Raw genomic sequence first — 23460 nt, 5'->3', positions numbered from 1 at the left:
CTCTCTGCCCCTCCCCTGCTCACACACTCTCTCTCTCTGTCTCTCTAAAAAATAAATAAACATTAAAAAATTAAAAATAAAAAATAGAGAGTCTTAGAAGACTCAGTGACCCAAGATTCTAACCTACTCTGAAAGGTCTGGAAAAGCCTTTCTGGAAAAGGGATATTGAAGCAGGCAGACATTAGATGAGGCATGGGTGACCATGACCTTGCCACCTTCTGATCCCCGAAGATTGCATGTTTTCCTTTCTTTTTGTTAGTTAGAACTCTTTTTTTTTTTTTTTAAGCTTTATTTATTTTTGAGAGAGAGGGAGAGAGAGCAAACAGGGGAAGGGCAGAGAGAGAGGGAGAGAGAGACTCCCAAGCAAGCTCCACATTGTCAGAGCCCGATGTGGGGCTCGAATTCATGAACCTAGGAGATCATGACCTGAGCCGAAACCCAAAGTTGGACACTTGACCGATTGAGCTACCCGGGCGCCCCTGTCGGTTATAATTCTCTAATGTGGATGTGGCATAGACGATTTCAAATGGCTTAAGCAAAAAAAGAAGGGTGTATCTCTGGGCTCATATAGCTGTGAAGTCCAGAGGAAGCTGGCTTCAGGCACGGCTTGAACCAGGGCCTGAGGTCACCAGGCCCCTGCCTCTCCAGCTCTCAGTAGCTCTCAGATAAGTTTCACTCCAAGTTGGCTTTGTCTGAAGGCAGGTCCTTCGTAGATTCAATCAGGAGGTTATCAAGTAAATGTAGGTCAGTTAGCTGGAGAATTCCTTATCTCTAAGGAGGACAGAGCCTTGGGAGATTTCCCTCATTTTCTCTGAGAGGTCACGGGGGCTCTGAGGAGCCTGAATGTATGCTTGGCGGCCGCTCATCCGAAAATTGCCGGCCCTTTTCTCTCCACCCCCCTCCCTGGCCTGACCATCTACCTTCACCACCACCTACGGCAACAACTGCACCTTCCAGTCAAACCTGCCCGCTTGCCCCGGCCGGTCACGCCAGGTACCTTCACACAGCTGGGATCCTGCCTGTGGGTCCGCAGGGGCCACGGTCCCTCTGTGCTGGGAACACGCCGACTTACACAGGGCAGGCAAGACTTAAGGGACATTTTCTGACTGAATGTAAGGAAGGAGTGAGGAAGGAGACTTGAACGTTAAGTGCAGACAGTCGGTTCAAAACTACCATCACTCCTCCAGGTTTCGTATGCTCCTTTGGACTTTCAAAACATTACTCTGCTTCCTCCTCCACCCCTCCCAAGGATGCATCCCCTTACCCTTACAGGTGCTCATTGCCTGATGTTCTGAGTGAACAGAGAAGTTAAGCCTGAGCCAGCCTAAGTCTCCCCACTGGCTCCTGACTGCTGGTCCCGTCCCACCGTCACCTGGGACCCGAATCAGGAATGCAAAGAAGGGGGGGGGGAGGTAGAGGGGACACCAGTATGCCCTTACACAATCTGAGGGGGGTCAAAGTTCACCTGAGCAGGTGGGTGGGTTTGTACTTAATACTCTTATAAGGATGGAGCCCATGGGACCTTTCAGAGGGAAGGTCCCCCCTCCACGCCCACCCACGACCTGCCCTGTGGGCGACGTCGGTGCCCATTTCACAGATGAGGAAGCTGAGGCCCAGATTTGACTAATGACACAGTCATTGCTGGACAGAGAGCTAGTGACACGAGCAGGCTGTCTCTGAGGAGGAGGAAGCACAGTCAAGGAGTGGCAGAGGAACAGAAAAGGTGACTGTCACGGTCCCACCGGCCAGCCAGGTGAAGCCGGAGCCCCCAGAGCCGAAGTCTGGGGCCGAGGTGCATTCAGCGTCACCAGTCTTCCTGAAAACAAACAGGCCATCCCCAGTTTATAAGGAGACTAAAGGTGTACTTGTCCGGGTAGACAGTGAGTTCACCTTTAGCACATGAGCATTTAGGGTCAGTAGACCACGCTTTAATCCTGAGCACGTCGTAAGCTAGGAAATGCTACAGAAATGGTTGCTCCCATAACAACAACAAAAACGATTCAAAAATAAATGTTCCATGTAGAGCTATTAGAAAATTCAGATAAGCATGGGGCGCCTGGGGCGCTCAGTTAGTTGAGCGTCCGACTCTTGATTTCATCTCAGGTCGTGATCCCAGGGCGGGCGGTGGGATCCAGCCAGGTGTTGGGCTCTGTGCTGAACATGAAGCCTGCTGAAGATTCTCTCTTTTTCCCCTCTGCCCTTCTTCCTCACTCCTGCTCACTCCCTCTCTCAAAAAAAAAAAAAAAAAAAAAAAAATTCAGATAGGCACTGAATACATACAACACCAACAGAAATCACAAAAAATTAAAATAACCCCACACTCAGTAATAATCTCTGTTAACATTTTGGTGCTTCTTGCCGCAGAAATTTTTCTGTGGATATGTATGTTTGCATGTATGGGTAAATATGTATTAAAAGTTTATGATAGCATTTAATTGTAAGTAGGTATTTGGATGACAGCCTGTAAAAATAACTACTGACTTTGTTATAACCTGCCTTTTTCACATAACCGTTTATGATGAACGTCTTTGCGTTTGAAAAAAAAAGTCTGCCCACACCTTTCTTCTCTACTTTCTTATCAGAAAATACAGCCTGTCTGAAACAGAAGATGCATCAAACGTTACGCGTGCAGGATAGTGGAATAATTATAAAATGAACGTCCGAGAATATACAGCACCCACCTGGGCCAAGACAGGGAACACGACCACCCCATGGGAACCCTCACCGCTATCCCCAGCATCCACGAGGCAAGGAGATTGTTCCTAACAACATCTAATATTTATCCCGTTGCATGGATGGGACAGCGTTTCGTATAATATTTCTAGCAAGCATAGCTAATACCGATTTAGCACAAAGGTACCGGGGGCTGTTGGAAACCGTTTGCGTGTAATAATGTTAACCTTCGCCACATCTCCAAGACGTAGGGGCACTGTTTTTACCATCCCTGCTTCATAAGTGGAAAAACCAAGGCAGAAAACATATGAAGTCATTTGCCCAAGACGCCCAGCGAGTAAGGGGTAGGGCTGGAAACCAAATCGGGGCGGTCTAGCTCCCAAGTATGTTCCTCACCACCGTGTCTGGATGGCCCCCAAACCCACATTCTTCTCCTAAAACCACCAAGTGCCTTCTAAAGCCAAGGGGCTCTGCACACATTTTTATGTGATGTCGGTGGGGAGCAGCTTGGAGCGAACACTCTAGCAAGAGGGACCCAGACAACCAGAGACGATGCACCTGGCTCTCTGTCCTCGTCCTGTGACTCTGAATCCAGTCTCACTGCAACCACACCTCCTCTGCTGAAAGGGAAAAGGGCCCTCGCTGATGAGATCACCTCCTCCCTGGCCACCCCTCCCCCACCGCCAGGGGCAGTGAGGCTGAGCTGTCTGAAGCGGTGATAATGGGTTTAATCATTAGGTGAGTGACCAAGGGAGGCTTCCTGTGGCTGATTATTAATAGGAGCCCGGGAAGGTGTGCGTGTTCGGCCACAGGCTGGCGTTTTGGGGTGCCAGGCCAGCTCGGTCTCTTGGTTTCTGGAGTCACCCGCATGATTCTGATTCTAGGCTGGCTCCCTTGACTCAGCGCCCGGCTGGGGGGCTTGGCCTCCCACCTCTGGGGCACCCCAGGCGCAAGGCAAGTTGCCCTCTCACTTCCCTCCTTGCTCGTCATTTACATCATCTTCTCCCAGGCCGTCTGCAGGAACTGAAGGTGCTAGTCAAGGAGACCTGGGTTTATGTCCTGGGAGACCTTGGCTAGATTGTCTAACCTCTTAGAACCTCACCTTGAGATGGGCGTGACATCTGAGCTGTGGGGAGGGCTGCAGACCCGCAGCGACCCACTGTTAGGATCAGTCACCCTGAGGCTCCCACGGCGCACTCTGGCTGCTGGAGGGCTTGACTGCCTCTGTCCCTTTGCACATGCTGTTTGTTCCCTTGGACGCGCTTGTCTTTTCCTGGCCTCTCACCCTTTTCTCCACTGTGGGGCGTGACAGCCGTATGAGGAGGTATGATTTATTGCGGTATTAAATAGTGGGATTCTCCTCTTTATTTTTGCCGCAGGGCTCTAGGGAAGAACCTTGGCCCCTTTGAGCCCTCTCCATCTGGAGGTAAGATGACTGGGCTCAACGCAAGACGCGGACCTTGCAGGCGTTTGCTTGGGGGAATGGCTGAACTAAGAAAGATTTTGTTCCAAGAATACCAGAAGGGAAGGGGAGAAGCTGGAAGGGGGGGAAAGGAAGACCCCTCTGCCGGGGGTGGGGGCAGGACCTGGGGTTCCATTAGCAGCAAGGACCCTTGACCCTGTGTCCTGAGGCAGAAGAGGGGCCACGGTATCCTCACCCACCCTCTCCAGAGGGTCCCGGAGAGAGCTCCAGGAAACAGTGGAGGCAGGTCTGGGGGGGCGGCCTCCTGAATGCCCGGACCTGCACTCACGCCATAGCCAGGAGCCACGGGCGGCTACTTGTAAACTAATTCCAATGCGATGACATTTAAAAGTCGTCATATTTCAAGGGCTTGGTAGCCCCACGTGCCCAGTGGCCACTGTCCTCTCGCCAGCACACACGATGGAACTCCAGCATGGCAGAAAGTTCTAGCAGATGGTGCCAATGAGCACAGGGCAGTTCCCCAGGGAGCGTCGGGAAGCAAACTGTCCACTCCACCAGTTTTCAGGGACAGCTCGACGACTTCTAGTATTCCAGTTCATGGGGATTTTGCGGCCACCTTATTCTTGGAGGCACCTCTGTGGGTCACTTCTGAGGCCTTCCAGGATGCTCTTTTGAGGTGAAGCTTTCACTATGCACCCCGAGGAAGGACATAGGATGCCCACCTCCCGCCGAGACCTCATTTTCTTTTTCTTTTTTCCTGTCTCAGTCAGTAGAGCATGCAACTCTTGATCTTGGGGTCATGAGTTCGAGCCCCACATTGGGCATAGAGATTACTTAATAATAAAAGTAAATTAAAAAAAAAAAAAAGAAGCCTCATTTTCTTTTTCTAATGTTTATTTATTTTGGGGAGAGAGAGAGAGACAGAGCACGAGCAGGGGAGGGGCAGAGAGAGAGGGAGACACAGAATCAGAAGCAGGTTCTAGGCTCTGAGCTGTCGGCACAGAGCCCGACGCGGGTCTCCAACCCACGAACTGGGAGATCAGGACCTGAGCCGAAGTCGGATGCTTAACCGACTGAGCCACCCAGGTGCCCCGAGAGGCCTCGTTTTCTATTGCAATTTTGTCTCTTCTCTTTGGGTGCTAGCTAGCTCTTTGAGAAAAATCTCCTGGTCACTGGCATACCCCCGGCTGGCACACAGTAGGTGCCTAATACATGCTGACAAGATGGACGGATGGATATGTTACCAGAAGGCAGGCTGGTTTGGGGCATCTGGCTTTGATCTCCAACATAACTGGGTTTCAACCTCATCAGTTCCAGGAAATCTTTGCTGATTACAACCTCCAGCTCTGGGCAGAATCATACGGGTTTTAGAGCCAGAGAACTCTCTGTAGTGATCCCAGATTTCTCCATTGCTTTCTTAGGTTCACAGAACAGGCTTTGGGGTAACAGCTAGGAGAGCTGAGAGATCATTGACCAGAAAGTGGGGAGGGGAGGGGAAGGGAGGGGAAGCCGAAACTCAATAGACCAAAAAGGAGGAGAAAGGCCATGTACGTGGGGTATTTGGGGTAGACAAGCCCTTCTGGGTGCACAGCACGGGTGCGGGTATCACTCAGCCCAGCCGGAGCCCCATCTCACTGCTTCTCTGACATCTCAACCCTGCCCATGCTTGCCTGCGTGCTCGGTCACGTCCTCCTCGTCCGCTGCATCCCCCACGCACGCTGCGTCAGCCTCCCAAGATGCAGGTAAGCCTCTGGCCAGGGCCCAGGTGCTCTCCCCTGCTGGGAGGTGGTGACTGTGCCCGCCACTGCCCCTCCTCCCCACGAGTAAAGAAAGCCCCTCTTTTCACACTCGGGCACTCACTTTGTCTTTGAGCGTTTCTCACTAGGTATTAGAGAGGTATCAGCTGACCACACAGTTTTGTGGCACTTTAATCTTCTTCCAAGAAACATTTGAAACAGCCTTGCTTGATTGATGATTCATTCATCCATCCATCCATTCATTCGTTCACCCACTTGTCCCACAATATTGCCTACTATGAGCAAAGTGTTATGCTGTTTCACTGAATGCTGGAAGGTCCAGGAACTGATGAGGAAACCCTGCCCTTGACCTCTGGTCGGGCAGGTAGATGGGTAGTAATCATCGCGATTATAGCTCCCACTCACTGCCTGCTGATTCCGCGCGGGTCCTGTCCCTAAGTGCTTTCTATATTGGAAGCCTCCGAACATTCTTACGTGGGAGATACTTTTGTGATTCCCATTTTATAAATGAGGAAAATGGGCGCAGAGAACTTTTTTTAATGTGCGTTTTTATTCTTGAGAGAGCGCCAGCGCGGGAGGGGCGGAGAGAGTGGGACACAGGACCCCAAGGGGACCCTGCGTTGACAGCAGCCAGTCCGATGCAGAGCTCGTAGTCACGAACCGGGAGATTGTGACGTGAGCAGAAGTCAGATGCTCAACTGACTGAGCCACCCAGGTGCCCCTGGGCACAGAGAATTTAAGTGAAAAAAGCGTCCCACGGCTTGGATGAGTCTGCTAGGGCTGCCTCGCAAAAGTGCCACAGACTCGGGGCTTACCCTACAGAAGTGTATTTCTTCACAATTCCAGAAGCTGGAAGTCCCAGGTCAAGGTATCAGCAGGGCTGGTTTCTTCTGCGCTCGCTCTCCTTGGCTTGTAGATGCCACCTTCTCCCTGTGTCCTCACAGGGTCTCCCCCCTCCCCGCCCTGTGTGACTCTGTCCTAATCTCTTCTTATAAGGACACAGTCACAATGGATTAGGGCCCGCCCTAATGACCTCATTTAACTGAACTAGTTCTAGAAAGTGACGGTCTCCAGTCAACTTTGAGGTCCTGGGGGTTAGGACTTCAACATATGAATTCGAGGGGGACACAGAGGCGGACCCGGGATTTGAACCCAGGCTGGTGGCTCCAATCTCCTGCAGCTCACAGAGAATTGCCACAGTGACTGACAGAGACGAGGCCGGAGGAGTCCCGGAGCAGGGGACACCTGGAGGGGGTGACAGGGAGCGATGGTTGGTGTCTCCCAAGTCCAGCCCTGCCTCACGGCTCTCTAAACCCTGGGAACCCTACATTCTCTGGGAGCTCTCAAACTCCAAAAGGATCTCCTTCCGTGGCCAGGAGTCTCCCCTGCCCTGGAGCAGAGCAACAGACCTGGGGCCAGAAGAAAAGATTCTCCTCTCCCCCAGGCACCTTGCTGGGTCTTTCCCCCAGGGTCCGTCCAACGCTGCAAGTGAGTGAGTGTTATCTCCAAGAGGAGAAAACGGAGGCCAAGTTCTTTGAGGTTCTTCTTTTCCCCTCCCCCTTGGACACACCCTGCCAGAGAGTTTTGTAACTGGGGGATCCGCGTCAGTTATGGGCTCCGACAATTCTACAGCCGAAAACACTGAGGCTCAGAGAAGGAATACGATTCATTGAAGCCACAAAACGTATTCTGATTGGAACCAGGATACCCAGCTGGAGTGTGAACCTAGGCGGGTAGGGATTGTGTCTTCGTCTCCCTGAATCCCCAGAATGGAAAAGCAGATGAGCGCAAAGTAGACCTTTCCCACATATTTGTTTGAAGAATGAATGAATGAATGAATGAACAATGAACAAACTAATGCCCAGCCCAAGCCCTTGTTTTGGCCCCAAATCACCCAAGAAAGAATGGGTTCTATTCATTTTCCCCTTCACGCTCCATAATAGGACACCAGATTTTAACACAAAACCAGCCCAAATAAATATATTTTCCAGTTTCCCTTGTAAGTGACTAAGCTTTGGACAATACTAAGTTCGAAGTAGAAGTAGCTGAAATCTAAGAAATATGCTTAAAGGGAGGAAGGATGCATAAATAAATTTGCTTCCTTGTTAATGATGGCAAGAATGAGATGCAACCGTTGGGGCTCCAGCAGCCACGATGGACCATGAGGTAAACTTCAGAATGAAATGTAACAACAATGAGAGAAGAAACCTGGGTCATTGATCATGGGGCAGAAGTCTGACCCAGACAGGTTTAGTTTGGAGGGGTCTGTCCTGCCACCTACCAGTTATTTAAACAGGCAAGAAATTCCTTCAATCAGCTTACCAGTTCAGGGACCTTGGAGAAGCAGCCATTTTAACTCTCTGAGCCTTAGTTTTGTCACCTGTATAATAGGTGACAAATTATCCCTAATAATAGGGATACTAATACTGACCTCAAAGTCTGCTAAGAGCCTGGAGCCTGCTTTGGATTCTGTGTCTCCCTCTCTCTCTGCCCCTCCCTTGCTTATGCTCTGTCTCTCTCTGTCTCTCAAAAATGAATAAACATTAAATTTTTTTTTAATTTTCTCATGGAATCAGAGACACCAGTGGGCAAAATTGTAATGGGGCGTTGAAGACCAGTCTGGAGTGGATAAATGGATTTCATCTCTCCCACCTGGCGGTGGATGAGAAATGGCCACCTGGAGTATATTGTATTGAGAATTCTCTGTGTCATATCGACTAGTGATGTCTGTCCTTCGTAACAACTAGTGATGTCTGCCCTGGGCAAAGAACAAAAATGGGAGCATATACACACGGTTAGGGCATTTGTCATCCCTGAGCTGGTTCCTTGGTTAAACCCAGTAAAGCTAGTGAATAGCTAGGTACTAGCTCAGAGCCCTCCCCTTGGCGTAGGTCTCCTCCAGGTAGAGCTGAAAGTTCCATGTTGAAAGATCCTGTGTTAAGTTACCCAGAACTTAGCACAGAAGACTAAGCTCTTGACACACCTTGTTTCTGACCTCCCAACAATCTCGCAAGCTAGGCACAAGTATACCCATCCTACAGGTTGGGGAAACTGATTTCTGAGAGTAAAAGCGACTTATCAGGACCTTTCAGTGACTGTTAAGAGGCAGAGCTGGAATCTTCCCGTTCAGCCACACTGTGATCCCATGAGGCTGACAATTACAGAAGCTTTCTTTCTCCTCTGCCCTTGCTGAGTTATCCAGGCAACATCCTCGGCCCCCATTTGGCTTTGACTCTGGGACCCAGCCTTGGCTTCCACCACGGACAGTTGTGTGGTTCCTCCGGTGGTTGGGAAACACCTGTGTTTGGGCCCACACAGGTCAGCTTGGGGTAGGAACACGTTCTTCCCGGACTCATCTGTAGTCATTTCTCCGCATGCAGAGACAGGGCTGGGTGCTGACTCAGGGCTGCCTGGATGGTCTGGGGTTGTTTGTTCTAGCAGAACCGGGAGCTTTAAACCCTGCATTATCTCCTCCAGCTCCTTGCCTGTGGGCCAAGAACCCAAGGGGCCTGAGTGGGTTCATCTCCGGGGGGTTCAGGAGCCTTCTCTCCCCTCTCACTTCGGTTCCCTCTCCTTTGTACTGCTTTTGTGCTAATTTTGCTACTGTTTCAACGTTAAGTCAACTTGGATAAGGAATATATTCTAATAGCTTAACAAATAAGCAATATAAAGCGGGACGCGTGAACATTTCTTATTCCCACTCCTGTCTCTCCATTGTGCTCCCAACCCCCACCCCCGCCCCGCCCACCATAAAAAACCATTTATCTTACTTTTGCGTATATCCGTTCTGAGTTTCCCGGAGAAAACACACTCTTATATGAACATCTACGATTATCACCCCACTTCGCGGAAGAAGTTTATTTTTGTAATCATGATTCTTTTTTTTTTTTTTTTTTTTTAAGCAGACTCCACACCCAATGTGGGGTTTGAACTCCCAGCCTTGAGATCAAGAGTTGCATGCTCTACCCACTGAGCCACCGGGCTCCCCTTCCCTGATCATCACCCCTGCTTCTATTGTGTGAAAATTAGCACGTTGTTTACCTCACCTTGCACCGTGTTTATTTCAAGGAACAATAGTCCCCCACACTCATAACACATAAAGAATATCCTAGTGTTTTTTTGGCATTACGTGCATTCCACTGAACGGATCACTAGAGAATCTGATTAGTGTTCACTTGATAGATACTAGGTATGTTTCCAGCTTTTCACCACAAACAATGCTGCAATATCGCGTGTCACTTGGTAACTGAGCAAGATTTCCAGTTGGGTAAAATCCCCCAAAGTGGGATTGCTGGTTCAAAGGGCAAATGCTTTTATAACTTTCCTAGTATTGCCAAACTGCCCTCCATAAACTTGTACCGATTTACAGTCTCACCAGCAATAATCCAGTTTCCGCCCAATGTCACCAACAGAACGTGTTGTTAATATTTAATTTTTAAAACCGATCTGATAGGTGAGAAGTGGTCCCTCAGTACTGTTTGATTTGATCATCTTTTATGTCGTGTCAAGCTATGCATGCCTTCTTCATGTGTTTGAAAGTGGTCTGTATTTTGTACTAAAAACTTTCTATTGCTATCTTTTGCCCAGTTTTGGATTTCTAGTCTTTGTCCTGTTTGTTCCTGAGAGCTCTTTCCTTAGGAATATTGGAAGATTCAAAGTGCCCTATGCAGGGCACGGTATGCATAACTGAGCCAGTGGTCCCTATAGGAACCGAGAAGAGCTCCGAATAGAATCGGCACAATTCAGTTGGCTGCCTGAGGTGGACGAGAAAGAGGGAGGAGTGAGGACGATGCCTAGGTTTCCGGCTTGAGCAAATCTGAGCCTGGAGAAGCTATTCACAGAGACCAGACACACTAGGGGGGTTGACAGAGAGATTCTGAACCTGGTTTCAAGCAAGTTGAGGTACGTGGGGTACATGGTCTTGGAGACGTCCTGGTTACATCTTTCTGGAAAAGAGGGAAAGGTCTGAGCTAATCTGGAGAGCTCAGCCTGTTGTAGGTGGCCTGTCGACACAGGGTGTATCCCTTCACCTTCCACAGGTTAGAAATGTCTTCCCCAAGATACAGTCATGGAAGTTCTGGGCCAGTGGCTCTGAACTGGGGTGATTTGGCCTCCAGGGGACATTTGGCAATGTCCGAAGACATTTTCAGTCTTTCGAACTAAAGAGATGTATCTGATTCTACCGGTATCTCTAGAAGCCAGTGATGCTGTTAAACACCCAACAGTGCACAGGGCAACTGACACAAGTCCAGATTGTCAGTGGAATAAAGTAATCTGATACACAAAGCAACGTTAAGGCCCCAGTGACTGAGACCTCAATGCGCTACCACAGGGACTGAGTTCATATCCTGAGTCCCACTTCCCCGCTGAGTGACTTCTGGCAAGTCACTTCCTCCCCTAAGCCTCAGTTTTCCCATCTTTAGAATAGACATAAACCATCCTACCTCATTAATGTCTTAGGAGGATTAAGTAAAACACTGTATGTTAAAAACCTGGCACGTAATACATTCTCAACCCATGTTAATTTTTTCTCTTTCCCTACAAATCCCCTGCCCAAGGGGCACACCTTGGGCGTGCCTGCCTTCCTCAGCCAGGGCACTGATGCCATCCAGATCTCAGTTCAACTCTGAGCCACACAGCAGGGCTTCCCAGATGGCCTCTATCCAAAGATGCCCACACCACATTCTCCTCTATCACACGAACCTGTTTCCCGTTTGCTCCGTGGCAGTCAGCGCTGATGGAAGAAGGTGTTTCCGCTAGCTCGTCTGTTGCCTGGTTTCCACAGGAGGCTGAAAGGCCAGGAGGACAGGAAGCCCAGCTGTTTTTGTCACTACTGTGTCCTCTGTGCATAAAACAGTGCCTGGCACATAGTGGACACTCAGTACATATTTTGCATACGAATGACTCCTCCACAGCAAAAAGAGACAAAACAGGCCGAGTAAAGCTATAGTCACAGCCCTCTACTACTTGGAGTAAAGCGTCTTCAGGGACAGGCGGGGTGGCGGGGAGGGAGGTGGCCCAGAGAGGTGGGACAAAATAGGGGGATGTGCTCTGGTCCTGGGAGACGTGGCCCTGCTCTGGGCGCTCACTAAAGCCCCAGCAGCCCTGGCTCTCCTGGCTTCTCCAGAAACCACAAAAGCCCACCGAGAGAGCAGAGGCTTAGATCAGGTCTGACACATCACCCGGCTCGTCGAGCCCCCGGGGGCCCTGGGTGAGCAGACGTTGTGCATGAAGAAGTTCTGAGAGTGAATACCCACAGCATGACGTTCTGAAAGTGAATACCCACAGGCTTCGTGCATCTCCGAAGCAGCTGGAGGCCCAGGGTTCTTTGTGCAGGAGGCTGGGCCACGTGGGCTCCTGCAACCTGGAAGCTGAGCGGGTCCTTCCCTCCCCGCTCCCGGACATACCCACGTCCGGACAGGGGACAGAACTTGCCCACGGCACGTGGTGAGCCAGTGGCCGGACCAGGATCCCAGACAAGGCTTAAAACCAGATTGAATCGTCAGGAAGTGATTTCCACTGGGCTTTTTGCTCCCGTGCTCATGACTTAAATTGCAACAGCACGTGTCAAAACAGCCCTCGGAGGCAAGCAAGCCTTGCCTCTGCCGTGGCTCCCGACCTCGGTGGGAGTCTGACAAGGCTGACACTGGCTATCCGGGAGCACTTGCCTCTGCCCAAACACCCAACAAGAATTCATTCACTCAAAAGTAATTCAGGAGCTCTGCCAGCCTGGGAAGTGGGGAAACAGGAACAAGACGCTGTCCTTGACCTTGAGAGGTTCTCAGTCTGCTAATGGAGGCAAACGTGTGGGGAGAGCCTTCTCCCTGGAGGATGCCGATGGGGTTTCAGACAGCCAGAGAGAACTCTGTAGAGTTAGGGTAACTGAGGCAATGAGTCCAAAGAAGCTTGAGCATAAGGCTCAAGTCAAGGTGAGGGAAGCAGGCAAGATAACGGTGGCTCTTCTGTAACTTGGAGGCTCTTATTGATGTCATCTGCCAGGTGTTCCCCTTCTCTGGCCAGACTTAGGGTACTCGAGAAGCAGGACTCCCTCCCCACCTGAAGCAAGGTGTGGCCATGTGACCCGGCTTGGCCAATGAGGTGCGAGCAGGAAGTGGTGGGTGGGGCTTCCAAGCTGGAGCTCTAAGAGCCGGGGCAGGTCACTCTCCCCGCGACAGTGAGCGGCCACGCTCCTGATGGGGTGGTCCTGTCAGCCCCGAAAGGTAGGACAACATAGTGTGTGACCCACACCCAGTCTACCAGACACACAGGGCAGGTAAGAAATAAAACTTTGTGGTTTAAAGCACTGAGATTTGGGGTTTTACTTTTGCACAGTCCAGTGCAGCTTGAGCAATACGACCCAAACCCGAACGATCCCGCTCACAAGTTCTGGGATTTCACCACTAGGAATTTCTTTTGCCAGAGTCAGGATTGATACGTCTCACTGTGTTAAGCGGGTTTGGCCAGGCTATGCAGCAATGACAAAAATCCTCGATGTCTCAGGGACTTCTCATAATAAGTGATTTCTTGCTTAGCTCAAAGTCAGATCTGAGTCAGGGGGCCCTCCCCCTTGTAGTACCTGTGCCACTGGGAGCACAGTGGCCCGCAAGGTCGCTGTAGGTGAGAAAAGGGAGGGAGCATGAGGGCTTGAAACTGATACCCAGTCACCTGTGCTCACAGTCTATGGACCAGAAATAGATAGATGGTCCCAAACTTAACCAGAAAGGGATCGCGTTGCTAACCCCTTCTGCACTGGAGTGGCTGTTAATGCATGCATACTAAAATGCTATCACTGTTGGGGCGCTTGGGTGGCTCAGTTGGATGAGAGTCCGACTTCAGGTCATGATCTTGCAGTTCGTGAGTTCGAGCCCCGTGTCAGGCTCCGTGCTGATGGCTCAGAGCCTGGATCCTACTTACAATTCTGTGTATCCCTCTCTCTCTCTCTCTCTGCCCCTCTCCCGCTCGTACTCTGTCTCTCTCTCTCTCTCAAAAATAAATAAACATTAAAAAAAATTTTTTTTAAGTGCTATCACTATTAACTGTGAAGGTACAAAATATCTGCTGCTTTGGGGGAATAATAAAAATCCTTTTACGAAACACACATGCTACCTTTTGGAATCCTCACTGCAGCCCTGGGAGGTAGGTCAGATTATGATCCCACTTATAGCTGACTGAGCAGGGACGAGTAAAGTTCAAAGAAGTTTCTCTACATCACGAGGCTCACCAATAGGGCTTGGGTTTGAATGCAGGCAGCCTGGGTCTTAGGGCTGGCTCACTGGACCACTTTATTACATAGCCTGTGGGGATGGTGGGTTGTATTTTTTTTTTAATGTTTATTTATTTTTGAGAGAGAGAGAGAGAGAGAGAGACAGACAGACAGAACGTGAGCAGGGGAGCGGCAGAGAAAGAGGGAGTCACAGAATCCAAAGCAGGCTCCAGGCTCCGAGCTATCAGCACAGAGCCCGACGCGGGGCTCGAACTCACAGACCGCGAGATCATGATGGGAGCCGCAGTTGGACGCTTAGCCGACCGAGCCACCCAGGCGCCCCGGAATGGCGTGTTGTTGACTCAAGGTGACCTTGTAATGATGATGTTCTCGTTCCACCTGCATCCCGAGAGGGGACCCAGGGGTGCGGCTACAGCCCTTTGATAAGAATTGTGCAAAAGTGAGATTTTCTCCCAGCAGTGCATCACCGATGTCATCACGTCTCCTGCGCGTTCAGTGGGAGAAAGTTGAGAGGCATGAACCACCCGTCACTCTTTGAAGACCTCTGCTTTCGGTAGAGCACCGAGTAAGTGCTAAGCCCAGTGCCGAGCCTTGTTTAGATGTGTGTGCCTTTTAATTGTTACGGCCACCGCAAGAGTATGTATAATTTCCACTCTAGAGGCGGGAGCGGAGGCTCATGTTTGGCTGGACCAGGGTCACGAAAGGCCTTAGACAGCTGGGTCAGGGTCCGTATCCAGCCCCGTGTCGTCTTCACCACACCTGTAGTCCTTCCCCAGCTACCAGTTACGACGCCAAATGCTCTTGGAACGTGCTCAGAGCAGGAGAGAAGAGCCTGGGCTTGGAATCCGAAGACGTGGGTTTGAGTCCTGGCAGCTGTGCGCCCTGGAACAGGCCTCCTAACCTCTCTGTGCCTCTGTGTGTTCAAGCGCATAACAGACTTAATATTACTTTGCCCCCGAGTTGTTTGTGAGGCACAAGCGAGGTACGGAATGTCACAGCACTCTGCCAGCGATAAAGTCCAGGCAAAATGCACAGGCCCTGCTTCCTCCTCCCCCTTCCCTCCCCTTGCCTGCCTCCCAGCCCCGAACCGTTGTCTTGGCCCCGGGGTGATACTGTAGCTCTCTTCCCAAGCCCAGGATGAGCAGGCTGCCATCCCAAGATGAGGGAGAACAAGGTTCAGGCCGGTTCCTTCTTTGAACGAACGGCCACACGATTTGGGCGTACAGGTGTCCCCGCATTACGGACAGATCCCAGGGTCTCACTCATGTGGGAGAGACTCAGGCTAAGGGAGAGGCGGTTGCTTCACAGCGCTCTCTCCTTTAATTGGGTAGCAATCCGGGGACTTGTCCAGTGATGGACACGCCCAGGCCCGTTCTATTTTCCAGTGAGGTAAACCGAGGACGGAAGGAAGTCTGGCTGCCTGCGGGTGGGAGGAGTTGAGAGTCCGACGGCCTGAGCCCACGCTCTGTGCCAGCTTACCTGTCCTGTCTCCCGCTTTCCTCCCCAGTTGATGACTTCACTCTCCGCTCTGGGCTTGTGGGTGTTGTCCTCTGGCTGGAATTTGGCAAACCCCGAGTCTTGGCTAAAGAAACAACAGGCCCAAGGTTTTGGGCCTGGGCCTAATGAGGCCCCACAGGGATTTACCAGCGGGGTTCTATTAAGTCATCTATCTGGGGAGCCAAGCGACGAGGCCTCGCTTCTCCCGGGGCTGACTCCCAAATGTGCGGAGCCACCGGGCCGCTGCGCAGCCCACAGACGCGGTAGCCCTTCTGGAACCTTCTCAAGGCGGTGCTTCACGTTTTCCTGGGAAGGGGGTGAGTCAAGCCTGAGGAATCTACTCTGGGAAGGAGTGCAGGTCGGAGCCCCCGGAGGCCTCCCCGCCCGGCCACCCAGCCTCATGTGTGGGTGCCCCCCGCTCCTGTGAAAGCCACCCCCACTTCCTGGGCTGGAGGACCACCCAGGGGCTGGGCTGGGTCCGGGTCCAGCGGCAGTAGACTCATCGAGGCCGTCACGGGCTCCCTCGCAAGAGCAGTATAATAACGTTCACCTCACAAGCTGCGTGGGCATTAAATGTGGGGCTCCGTTATTTCTCACTCACTCTTTCACCCGTGTAGCCGGCTACATGGAGGCCGGCTGTGTGCCCGCACGGAGAATCCGGGGTGCCTTAGAGAACCAGTGTTTGCTCCGGTGGCCCGTGGACTCCAGAGGAGGCAGGTGACACGACTTCGTGATACTGAGCCGCCAGATGAGCGAGGAGGGAGCCAGAGTGAGGGGAGGGTGGGTGGCAGGCCCTACGCCATCAGGGCCCTCGGTTCAGCGCTGAGATCTGCCCGAAGGGCAGGAAGGAACCGGCCATGGCCAGAAGCACCCCCTGCGGGTGGGATGGGACTGGGCAAAGGCCAGGGAGCTGGAGTTCCAGGGGGGAAGGCTGGGCGGGCTTGTGAGGGAGGCGGGAGGGCTGACCAGGAGCTCGGGCCCCATCCAGGGTGAGGAGCGACCCCGAGGTCTGCAGTGGGGGGCAGTGGGGCGATGCGTCTGACTGCCGTGTGGAGGTGTGGCGGTGAGGTTGGAAATGTCCGGGTCAGGGAGGAGACGATGGCATCTGTCCCTGTGACAGACAGTCCCGGCCTGGGGTGGGCAGTGCCCGTGGAGGGAAGGGACAGAGCCGAGATGCCTTTGAGAGGACTTGCTGCTGTGCCTCCGGCATGGAACCTGAGGTAGAACAGGTGCTCAGGAAGCATTAGCTCTCTCTCCCGTGGACCCCGAGCAGGACGAATTTCCATGCTCCCCACGGCTCCCCCCACCCCGCATATGGTGGGGACTCATGGGCATTTGTTGTGGTTAACTAAACACCTTTCATCGGCGTGACCCCAAGGCAGTCCTGTGAGCACCCTGTGCCTCAGTTTCCTCATTTGTAAAATGGGTACGTTCATAAGACCAGCCTCATAGGGTTTTTGTGAGGGTTCAATGAGTTAATCTATGAGAAGCGTTTAGGGGCACCTGGGTGGCTCAGTCGGTTAAGTGCCCGACTCTTCATTTCGGCTCAGATCATGATTCCACGGTTCGTGAGATCGAGCCCTGCATTGGGCTCTGGGCTGACAGCATAGAGCCTGCTTGGGATTCTCTCTCACCCTCGCTCTCTGCCCCTCCCCCACTCATTCTCTCTCCCTCTCTCTCTCTCTCAAATTAAATAAACTTAAAAAAAATATATATATATATATAGGGGCGCCTGGGTGGCTCAGTCGGTTGAGTGTCCGACTTTGGCTCAGGTCATGATCTCGCGGTTCGTGAGTTCGATCCATCCCTGCGTCGGGCTCTGTGCCGACGGCTCGGAGCCCAGAGCCTGCTTCGGATTCTGTGTTTCCTTCTCTCTCTGCCCCTCCCCTGGTCTTACTCTGCCTCTGTCTCTCAAAAATAAATAAATGTTAAAAAAAATTAAAATATAGGGGCGCCTGGGTGGCTCAGTCGGTTGAGCGTCCGACTTCAGCTCAGGTCACGATCTCGCGGTCCATGAGTTTGAGCCCCACGTCAGGCTCTGGGCTGATGGCTCAGAGCCTGGAGCCTGCTTCCAATTCTGTGTCTCCCCCTCTCTCTGCCCCTCCCCCGTTCATGCTCTGTCTCTCTCTGTCTCAAAAATAAATAAAACGTTAAAAAAAATTAAAAAAAAATAAATAAATAAATTAAAATATATATATGTGTGTGTGTGTATTTACACATATGTGTGTATATCTATATCTATATCTATATCTATATCTATATCTATATCTATATGTATCATCTATATCTATATATCTATCAGAAGCATTTAGAACAGCCCCTGACACATGGTAAAAAGTATACAAGTGACAGTGATAATATTTACCATCCTATTTATCTGCCTCCACCCTCACGTACCATGCCATGGGCACGCTGCCCTTCCCTGCTTGGCTCGTTTACCATACAACACAGATCCCTCCACAGCCCACCCCACTGAAAAATCTCCCACTGGCCATCCACGCAAGCAAAATCGTGTTTTCTAGGGATCTGAGCTCAGAGGCTACTTCCATTTTACGTAGACGCCCGAGGGGGTTTTGCAGGGTTTTCACATTCCCTGAAGTTTCTAGAATGCAACTACTGTACCCATCAAGGGACGTTTGTGCTTTGTCGGCTTCTGGGGTTTTTCCAAGAATTGTTCACTGTTTTGGAAAATCACATCACCCACAGAAGCGCTTTGAGTCACTGGCAAAACACACCCATGTCGGTCTGCGTTTGTAATTGTGTTCGTGGTGATTTTTTATTTATAGGTGTGGGCAAGCTGACTGCTTTGTTATGGTTTTTCAGAGCAGCCGGGCCCAGGTATTTGCACAGTGCGATCCAGATCGGCGTGCTACAAATCGTTTTCCTTTGATTCCTCCTTTGTATTAAAGATAGAGCATTACACGTGTTTCCTAAACATTGCATGTGGACGCGGACCACGCAGTCTATGATGTTGACTTCCAGATAGCACAGGATATTTACTTTTAGAGCCATTCGGTTTTTAGAAGGAAATAAGTAGGTCAGGAAGAAGTGCTTTCTGGAGGGTCATGGTGGAATTTTAGGCATGTAAACACCACTTAGGGAATGTATTACTTCATGTTCCTTCAGTAATTCCTGCCTGGCTTTCTGCTCTGTACTTCCTTCTGGCCTCTAAGATACAGGCAATCTCCATGTGCCTTTGCCCTTTAAAGTCTCCAAAAATACGTTTCTTTGCTTTTCGGGATATGGGCTGTGTGTGTGTGTGTGTGTGTGTGTGTGTCTCAGCTGCAGGTGTATGGCCTGCGCTTCTTTGGGTCTGTTTCCTCCTCTGTGAAAGTGTGAGCAATAGTCCCATCCCTGAGAGTTTTGAGATCCGTAAAGGTCCATGTGGAGAGAAGAGAAGAGTCCGGCCGCGCCCAGAGGGCAAGGCATGCTGGGACGAACTCAGGATTGGCCCCGCCCACCAGCGGGCCTGGGGCCTGAAGTCTCTTGCTCTCAGTTGCCCCATCGGCAAAACAGGTACAGAGGCAGAACATACAAGATGTGTTCTGGGACCCACTGGTCCACAGAAGCCCTGTGAAGTTAATTTGAACATGGCCACTCATAGGGGAAATCTATGTATTCAGACATAATCTCTCTTCTGATAATGGGAAGATGCTAACCACCCCCCCCCCCCATGTTCCATACATCCGGAAAGGGCTTTGGAAGGAAAACTTGCTCCCAGAGAGCAAGGTGACACCCCAGTCATTTCCACGGGCCATGCAAGCTCCCAGGCAGGGGCGGCTGTATCTGGAGCTGCAAGCAAAGGGCTTTCACTCGTGCACCAGGTTGGCGTGGGGTCATCCATTCCGTCATTCGATTAGCGCCTTCCCCGAACCAGGCCCCTTCGGCTTCCCAGGCTGGTGCGCTAACTGTGATGGCTGAGGTAGCCCCGAGAGCTATGGGAGCACAGACCAGGGCCACCTAACCCAGCCCGGGAGGCAGGCATCGGGGCGGTGCGGAAGGACCATAACCCTGGAGGTAACTCTTCCAGACAAAGGCAGGGATTGAAGGGCATATTTCCAGGCAGTGGGAAGAGCCTGCGGAGGACAGGAGGCAGGAGGAAACATGGCATGCTTCAGGACCGATCAGTGATCACTTTTACTGGGCACCAAGTACAGGGGTTGGAAAGTCGAAAACTGAGTCTGTGGGGTAGATTGGTGCCAGCCAGGAAGGTCCTTGTGTACCGTCAAGAGAGTTCTGATTGCCTTTTGGGTAACTTGGAACCGTGGAAGGACGGCAAGCAGGAGAAAGACATAGTCAGATTTGTGTTTTCGGAAAAGCTTGACGTCTTCCCTTGTGTGAAGGAAGTATCTGAGCAGACACATCATTGGTGATCTGGTCCAAAGGGAGAGATGATGAACGTTGACCTGAGGCAGTGGCTGTAGGAACCAGGAAGGGGACTTGGCTGAAGGACGCTTAAGACGCAGGAGAGAAAAAGCACGGTGGGGCTTGACATGGCTGTTGTCCACAGGTGCCTGGGTGGCCAGCCTTCACCTACATGCATGGAGGACAGAGCTCAGGCACGTGATGACGATGAGCTTCATATGGGTGGCACCAGAGGAAGGTCAATGTCACATGAATCTTTGGACCAATCCTGAGAGTTGGTTGATCCTGGAACGCTGGTTCTTCAGAGAGAGAAAAGTGACTCACCCAGGGTCACACCTCCAGGAATCAAGCCATGGGTACGCCAGTCCTGTTAACTGGGACCCCGAATGACAGAAAGGTGAGAGGTCCAACCAGAACTTCTCAGCCGTCTGCCGCTGTGTCACTGAGAGGTGTTTCAGCATCTAAAAGAGGGTGTGGTTCATCCTCACGGGTGCCCACCTGGATGTCATAGGCTCATGCGCATCTCGAGCTACTCCGGGAGAGAAGACACAAAGCCCATCACTCTGAACAGAAGGGTCTTCGGTTGTCATGGTGACTGGGAATGGCGAGAGAAGCTTTCTGCTCTCTTTGAGGGGGGAAAAAAAAGTGTGGTTCTTTCTGTGATGAGCTACAAAATGCCTCCCATGTTCTGCCCGATCTGGTTGCCTCTCCTCTTTTCTCTCTTCCCTCTGGCTTGTGAATTTCCCATCCCTGCCAAATAGGTCAGCTGATTTGGAAACATTAATTGTTTGTGCTGTTGGATGCCAAGTTCCTCCCTGGCCTTCCCCACCTGGCAGAAGTTCACTCACCCTCTCAAAGCCCATCTCAGATGGCCCCTTCTTCCTGTAGCCCGTCACCTGCCGGCTGCCCCCTCCACGGCCCCACAACATGCACTCAGCCGACCCGGGGCGTCACTGTCTCTTGAGCCCCCCACTGGTTGGGGCCTGCTCCCGTGGGTTGTCCCCTAGACTCTGAGTCCAGTCCTCTGCGTCTTCCTACCTGGGATGTGACTGCCACCAAATTGTTGAATGAATCAACCAACAAACGGATCAGTCCATGAGTGAATTTCAAAGGCAACCTAAGACGCCCTAGTGAAAACACTGTCTTTCAGACATTTTAAATACTTTATTACAGTTTTTTTCGTAAAACACACACACCGAGTCCAAAAAAAACTCTCACGGTGCCTGTTTTAGTTTATTTCGGCTGCTGTAACAAAAACACCATAGGCTGAGTGGTTTACACAACAATTTATTTGTTACAGTTCTGGAGGCTGTGAGTCCAAGACTAAGGCCGTAGAAAGCAGCTTCCTGGTTCACAGACGGCAGTGTTCTCACTCCATCCTTCCCTGGTGGAAGGGGTGAGGGATCTCTGGGGTGTCTTTTACCTAAGGACACTAATTCCATTCCCGAGGGCTCCACCCTTGTGACCTAATCACCCCCCCAAAGGCCCTACCTCCTAGTATCGTCACATTGGGAGGGGGCTAGAATTTCAACATATGAATTTGGGGGTGGGGGACACAAACATTGGGTCCATGGCAGTGCCCAAGGGCGTAAATTAAGCAGTGAGTCTTTCTTCCCCCTCCAAAGACCACTCCCCAGATGTTCCGACCCACACAATGGTTGTTTATATTTCCAAAAGTTTCCCTTTTGTATGCTTTACACAATTGGGGACATGCTGTCCAAACTGTTCAGTTAGAAGATAAACAAATTTTTTAAAAATCAAATAAATAGAATAAAAAGAAATCTTTTTATTTCGTGTAGCAATATCATGGCGATGGTTTCACATCATTCCCTATTCAGTTATGTAGAGCTCCATTTAATGGATACATAATAATTTCTTTAATCGAGCTTCTATTGGAAGACAAGGACGGTGCGTCACTTAATATGCTCCCCCCAGGGGCCTGTCTGCCTTCATTTTTGCCAGCATTAGGTACGATTTTATTCATTTTTGGGCCTAATTTTAGTTGCCTTCTGGATGGAAGAGGTGGGCTTGTCAACGCGCATTCATCCGTGCTGTTCATATCGTGTTAGACTTAGTAATTAATATTTGTATTTATTTTTCTCCAAAGGCTGTGAAAACACGCCAAAGGCAGGGGCTGGAGCGCAGGGAACTACTGTTCCCCGTGAGGCACTCGATACATTTGTGGTACAGATGAGTGAGTGAATGTCTGCGGATGACACAAGGCAGGAAGGTTGGGAAGTATTTTCTGATGCCAGGTCAGTGGCTTTTAAAGGCCAAACTCACTGAGATGTTATTTCCTGACTTGTATTCCGACCAAATCAATGCAACTTCATTTCATCTACTTTTAGTCTTTCACTATTTGAAATAACGTTGTACACTTTTACAAGTATTTCCTTACGAAAAGCTTCTGGAAAATCCCAACTGTGGAATTGCTGACTCAAAAGCGGCACTATTTTTAGGGATTCTTGACACATTGTATCAGAATGTCCCTCCAGAAGATTGACAGAAATTTTCACGCCAACCGAGCTCTGTGAATCCTGTCAATGCCCTCTTCCTTCCTCCGGTAGGGAGAAATTAGGTGAGATTCAAATGCGTGTTTCTTCAACAGTAGTTAGGTTGGCTATATTTTGCTGTCTGTTGGCCATTTGTAATTCTTTTTTTTTTTTTCTTTAAATGGTTATTTATTTTTGAGGGAGAGAGAGAGAGAGAGAGAGAGAGAGCAAGAGTGGGGGAGGGGCAGAGAGAGAGGGAGACACAGAATCGGAAGCAGGCTCCAGGCTCCGAGCTGTCAGCACAGAGCCCGACGCCGGGCTCGAACTCACAAGCCATGAGATCATGACCTGAGCCGAAGTCAGACGTTTAACCAACTGAGCTACCCGGGCACCCCCGGCCTTTTGTATTTCTTATATGAATTATTTATTCTTACCGATAGTCGATTTTTCGGTTGGGATTTTGTTTAATTTCTTATTGTGGCAGAATGTTACTTGGGTGTTTCCGATGGACCGCGTCCCCTGGCGTTCAGTGCCTGTGCCCCCTCCCCCCCTTGCATCTGGGCGACTTGTACAACCTCCTGTAACAGATAGAATGAGGCAGAAATAGCACGGGGAGGGTTTTAGGGCTCAGCTGTCAGGGAGCTTCCCCTCTCCTGCCCGTGTTCGGTTTGAAGCCGGCAGCCATGCATGGGTGACACCACCACAATGTCAGAGGCCCAGTCTGGCCACCAAGAGAAGCTTCAGGAAGAAAACTGAGTCTCCAGCTAAGGGCTCTGGCTGAGCTCCCAACAGCCAGCCAGGTGAATGGTGGCGACCTCGCTGGTGACTGGGGTCACCGAACAGAAGACTTGGCCATGCCAAGCCCTGTCCGGGCACAGAATCAGGAGCAGATGCCTACGATGATTGTCTTTACGAGCCGTTACTTTGGGGATAGCTTGTTGTATCCCAAGAGAGAACCCAAACTCTCACTATGGGTGTCAGTTCTACAGATCAAAGCTCATGGGTTGGAGATATGAAGTGTCAGAAGTT

Source organism: Acinonyx jubatus, chromosome F2 (genome assembly GCF_027475565.1).
Source record: "Acinonyx jubatus isolate Ajub_Pintada_27869175 chromosome F2, VMU_Ajub_asm_v1.0, whole genome shotgun sequence".
NCBI classification, from domain to species: Eukaryota; Metazoa; Chordata; class Mammalia; order Carnivora; family Felidae; genus Acinonyx; species Acinonyx jubatus.
This window is presented reverse-complemented; position numbering follows the sequence as displayed.